Below are 6,000 nucleotides of genomic sequence, written 5' to 3'. Positions count from 1 at the left end.
TATGCAAGCGTTTAAAATTAATTATGGGGTTTTACCTGCCAAAATCACGATCTGGTTATAAGGCACGCCGTAGTGAGGGACTCTGAAAATTTGGACCACCTCTTTAACGTGCACCTAAATCCAAGTACAAGGGTGTTTTCGCATTTCGCCTCCATCAAAGTGCGGCTGCCGTGGCCGGGATTCAATTCCGCGACCTCGTGCTTAGCAGCCCAACACCATAGCCACTAAGTAACTGCAGCGGGTTCCGCAGACGCTTGGAACGCCAACAATGAGAGGGCGGTGCGAACGTAGATATGGCCGGCACAGGTCAAAGTGTGGATCTGTTCTTATCCGCTCAGTATCTGATACGAGTTGTATTTGGACTTAAGATATTAAACTTATTCTTGCAAGTTGGCAGAGTGCTTCACCTCTGCCGCGGGTCGGCCCGATATTGGCGGCGAGGAGTTATGGAGTTGCCATCTGTCAGAAGCGCCTTCCTTGCTTAGTATGAGGGATCACGTGGTGCGCTCCTCATAGGTTTCGCTTACGGGCTCAATAAAAACACCACGTGGCAGCCCTCCTGGACATTACCCAAGCAACAGAAAGTCCCCGTTACAAAATCGGCCTGACGTCTCTGGCCGACTGCAAAACGGTTGGCCTGACCTCGGCGCCTGATGGAGGGCTGGTATTGGGGATTGACACTGGCCTCACGTCTAACGACCATCGGCAAGTGACTTAGGCCCGACCACTGCAGCCGACATGGCCGAGTGCACACTGCACGCGGGCCGTCTACGGCCCAACATTTCCTAAGCACCGGTTTGCCATTGGCTATCGGCTGGGCGCGGATTGTTCTTTAAAATTATTTTTTATTATTAAAAAACACATCAGCTTCCTCTTTTTTTTTTGCTGCGTGTTGTGTTTTCAGGTCAACAATATACACTTTATTAGAGGCGTTTAACTTGCACTGACAATTAATATACGCGATAAGTGTGTAATTCACACGTGAAACATAATTAAATGCCCCTAATTCTCTGTACTCGTTAGTGTAAATATGCAACACGCAACAAAAGAAACACGTGAACACAATGTTTTCTCTTTTTAGGTATTTATTTTGCCATCATAAAATACATTCATTTTTTCGTGCAGCAGTGTTAACAATTTGCAAGTTGTCTTTGTTCCCTGAAATAGTATGATACAGCTAAAGGACACTGCTGGTCTGCTGTGAGAGTTTTGCATACTGCCTGGGAGGCTCCTCTTTAGCCGTTCCCATGGTCTTGGCTCTGAATGGTACAGTATCCGACATTTCTCTGTCACCGTCGAGAGTGAAGCTTGGATAGTTACAGTGCTCATAAAAACAAACAAACGAACAAACATAGTAATGAATAACTCTGTGAACCATGCAGATGATTTATAGTGGATTTTTTTCACAGTCGTGTGCAAGAAATCCCGATCCTAACACAGCCACAGACAAAATTATTTTGTTGTTGCACATGCATGTAATGAACATATATTGTGCACTTTCCGTGAAAATTAGTGCGTTCAACTTCTGCGATGTGATTCACGCTTTAGAGCTGCCCAAGGAAACATGAGGACAGGAAGGATAGATTTACTGACTTGGCTCAGAATATCGTTACAGAAAAACAAAAAAACATCCAGGCAGCGCAATAAATGAATACAACACATTGTTGCACAAACAAAATAGCATGCAGACTGCCACGAGACAAATGTATAGGTATACATAACGTCAAGACCACGGTGACAAAGTATTACACGTAAACTACGAAAATGCGACAACAGAAAAATTGAGGAAGAACTTACATATGGGCTGTTCGCAGGGTTTCACGTACGTGTCTTTTTGTCTGATGTTCCTAGATCTGCTCTAGTCCACATGCGGAGAAGTGCCACACACAATCCATTCCTACTTGCAATGCACCAGATGTATATCGTACAGTACTGGGTATTTACAGTTTTGTTTTTTTCATCTGTGGGAAGGAACAAAAGCAACTTCCAATTAATTATGACTTTTCCGCAATGACAACCAGACAAGAGTCTTACCTGATTTCTTCCCGAATGGCGAAAACCGTTCCGAGCGTAGCAGGTCATTCGCACACTGTGCTTCAATTCAGGCAGTGTTGTTCCAGTGTTTCCTAGAGAAAAATTAAGGAAAATACATCACTCTTACAAGACGAAAAAATAATATTAGAAGTATATACATGAAAGTACGTCTCACATTTCCCTGTCCCAACTCTCGAACGCTTGATCCGTTCTTATATAAAGGCCTCTTTCTTTGGCTTCCTTTCAGAAAAAAAAAAAAAAAAACAAGGAGCTCGTCCTACATTGCAAAACCATTTACACAATACAAAGCTAGTTTTGTTCACTTGAAAAAGGCTGTCATGCATTAGACAACATGAAATTAAAATGCCACTTACGAGTACGCATATCTTGAATGGCGAGAGACGGCGGCTCCACTGCATGGAAAAGGCTTGCGCTATTGTTGTCCATGTCACTTTTGTGTACTTTGTGTTTATATGCGCAGTCCACGATAACAGAAATGCACCAACTAGTCTACTAAGAGACGCGGAACGAGCTGGCATCCAGCGCTAGCATTTGGCGGCAACTTGCGCCCCTGCTTGCGCCTTCATGCCATTTGGCGGGAACTCGCCTGCGCCCCTGCGAGCAGGCGACGTTGCGCCTGACGAAAAAAAAATAGATAGCAAAGAAAGTCCTGCTTTGCTTCCTCGCCCCGTCCTCGCTGGTGGGAGCTGAGGTTGACGGAGAGAATCGCCTGTCCCTGCTTTCCAAGAACCTCTTCATTACATCTGGGAGAGGGAGATACGACCGCGCAAGACAACCCCAGTTCCCCACACTTTTCCTTTTTTTTTTCAGGCGTCTCCTGTGAGCGCGTCGCCGTTTCCCTTTTGGTGTGTGTGTTGTGCACGTGCATGTTGTTAAATATGGGGCTGTTTCCTGCGCCTACTTCGAGTTCCCCAGACCGCATCGAATCGCAGCACAGCTAATTGAGAAGCGCAGAAACGCGGAAAGCACATTCCAGAGGAGCGCTCGAGCAAACAAGTTGAAGGCCATAAGTTCACGTGCAAACAAGTTCGTACGCCGCCGCCGGAGCTATTCAATGCTTGACTTTTCCAGAAAGCGAAGGGATAGCCCGGCACTGTTGCAAGGAAAGTGGGTCCCGAAGCAAGACGGCTGTGATGTACCGGGAAGGCCTGGCAGCGTAGCCCCCATACGCCCATTGTGCCAACGCGTTGCAAGCCAGCGAGGCAAGACCGCAGGGAGAAGTAAGGCACCGTGAAAGTAAGGCACCCTGCCCGCCTTGGTCCGCCGTCGCCCCCACCTGGCTATTGTGACGGCGAGTTGTGAGTCAGCAAGGCAAGACCGTAGAGGGACCAAGCGGCGACTCTCTTCGCCGGGTATGACACCATCGCACGGGCGCCTACCATTGGCCGAAAATGGCGCCATCTGAGCGAACTCTCCCATTGGCCGAACAGGACGCGACTTCCAGTCCTCGAAGGGTTTAAAAGAAGCATTCCAGAGAGACCAGAGCATTCCCTGATTGACCTCTCTCGAACTTCTTGCCGCGGGCCGCAGCGTCCGAGTTGCTGCCGGCCCGTAATGACTGTACGACTGTTACTCGACTCTCACCTCTCTGTATATAATGTAAAATAAACCTTCTCAAGTTTGTTTTCATCCCGAAGTCTGTCCTCAACCCCTACAATGTGTGTAATGAAAATCTGCGTTCTATATTTTGCAGGGATTGGTAGCTCTATAGGAATACGTATATAGCTTATGTATACAGTAATTTTGACCTCTTCAATGCGTCGAACAGTACTTTGGGTGCTATGTACGTTAGCATGTATGAGCTGTTTTCTTTTTTGGGAGTATTGTCTAAATACTGTACAATCTTGGTTTGTCTTCTTTTGTACTTGCTCATTATTGTATAACTGTTGTTACCGTGTGCAATGATCTTTGTTTTAAAAGTCTCACTGTAAAGTCTCTGCCAAGCGAAAGGGGGCTGCGGCTTTGTCAATCTGTATCTGACAGCTTTTTCTGTGCCTTCGCTATCTGTACATTTACAAGGCACAAATAAATAACTTGAATTTTAATGAATATTTATCGTCAAAGCATCACGTCTACATGTGCACGGAGTTCGATATGTGCATGCGTACACACACAGTCAATATGCTTTCCAGGGAGCTTTGCACAAAAATCGTAGATATGCTTCACAGGAGACGGCGCTTGAAAAAACAGTCACGATATACCATGAATATATTAATTCTTAACTGCTTGATTACTGAATGTCATTAGTTCATTGAGCAAAAATTGAAAGAATTTGATCTAACTCTAGTTCTTCCCAATCAAATCCACGTCGACAGCAGAAATGCTCCATTTTATGATTTACATTGATTAGCATGCAGCCTTAATTATTCATAGACAAATCGACAATAGCTACAAAAATTGCAGATTTTGACATCTCTTCACAATTAAGCTACGTATAATCGCTTCTTCCACCCTCCCCAGTGAAAACATCCAACTGAAATGTTTCCTAGAACTGTACAGTCCACGAGTCGCCTGCGCTGTTTGTGTACAAACGTGTCATGAATATTCCCCTCAATGCACACGAGATGGTCGGTTGTGGCCCGACCGTCTCTGAAGCCACACTGATAGGGATAAAGTAGTTTGTTCTTTTCAAGGATAAGTATGAGTCGCTGGTTAATCATTTTCTCAAACAGCTTACAAAGGCAACTCGTGAGAGCTATCGGGCGGTAGCTTGCCGCTGACGAAGGATCGTTACCTTGCTTCAAAACGGGGACCACGATCGCTTCTTTCCATTCAGGTGGAACGTATCCAGCAGCCCAAATAGTGTTGAAAAGTGCAAGTATTGACAGATGAGTGTCAGTGTGTGCGTTCTTAATCATGTCGTACATTATTCTATTAGGTCCCGGTGCAGAGCTGTTGCATACGATCAAGGCAGCTCTCAGCTCGGCAATGCAGAAAAGATGGTTATATGGTGCGTTTTGTGTGGATTTCCGCTCAAATACCTTATGTTCTTCCATTTGTCTGGACTTCATGAAGGATTTTGAGTAGTGGATTGAGCTTGACACACGCTCAAAGTTGCTCCCCTAGGGTGTCTGCCTGTTTTAAGGTATTCCCTTGTTCGTTCACCAGAGGCAACGGATTTATTTGCTGCCCTTTTACCTTCCTTACGCCATAGCAAACTTTTGCCTCCTGTGTGTATGAAGTTATACCTGAAAGGAACCTCGCCCAGCTTTCTCTCTTAGCCTGATGTTGTATTCACCTTCCATACGATTTTATGTGTTTAAATTCAATGAGATTTTCTGTATTGGGCGATCTGCGCAATATGCCCCATGCCTTATTCTGCCTCTTTCGTGCATCTCTAGTTTTCATTGCACCAGGGAACAAGTCTTTTATGTGAAGCACCATTTGTTTGCAGGATAAACTTTTCAGCAGCATCAATAATAAAAGTGGTAAGATATTCGACAGCATCATCTATGCTAAAATTGTTTATAAAATCGGGTGATAAATGAGTTGATTGCTTAAAATGCTCCCAGTCAGCCGAAGCCAACTTCCAAATGGGAAGATGGGGAGGGTTGTCACGCTGCGTTATTAAGTATATAGTTATAGGAAAGTGGTCACTTCCGAAAGGATTATTGATCACATTCCATTCCAGATGAGGCAGAGGGGAAGCAGAGCCTATTGCTAGGTCTATGGATGAATATGAATTGTGTTGAATGCTGTAATATGTTGGTTCCTTTTTATTAAATAGGCAGGGACTAGAGGTCAGAATAAATTTTTCAGTAAGTCGGCCTCTTGCGTCGCAATGCGCGTCTCCCCATGTGTTGTGGGCGTTAAAATCGCCCACAAGTATGTAGGGTTCTGGGAGCTGATTTATGAGGTTATGGAGATCAGCTTTTTGCAGGTGGTAGCTTGGAAATATATATATGGTACATAAAGTTACCAACTTATTGAAAAGAGCCCCTCTAA

Source organism: Dermacentor albipictus, chromosome 5 (assembly GCF_038994185.2).
Source record: "Dermacentor albipictus isolate Rhodes 1998 colony chromosome 5, USDA_Dalb.pri_finalv2, whole genome shotgun sequence".
NCBI lineage: Eukaryota > Metazoa > Arthropoda > Arachnida > Ixodida > Ixodidae > Dermacentor > Dermacentor albipictus.
The sequence above is the reverse complement of the archived record's forward strand: the minus strand, read 5'-3'. Positions refer to the sequence as shown.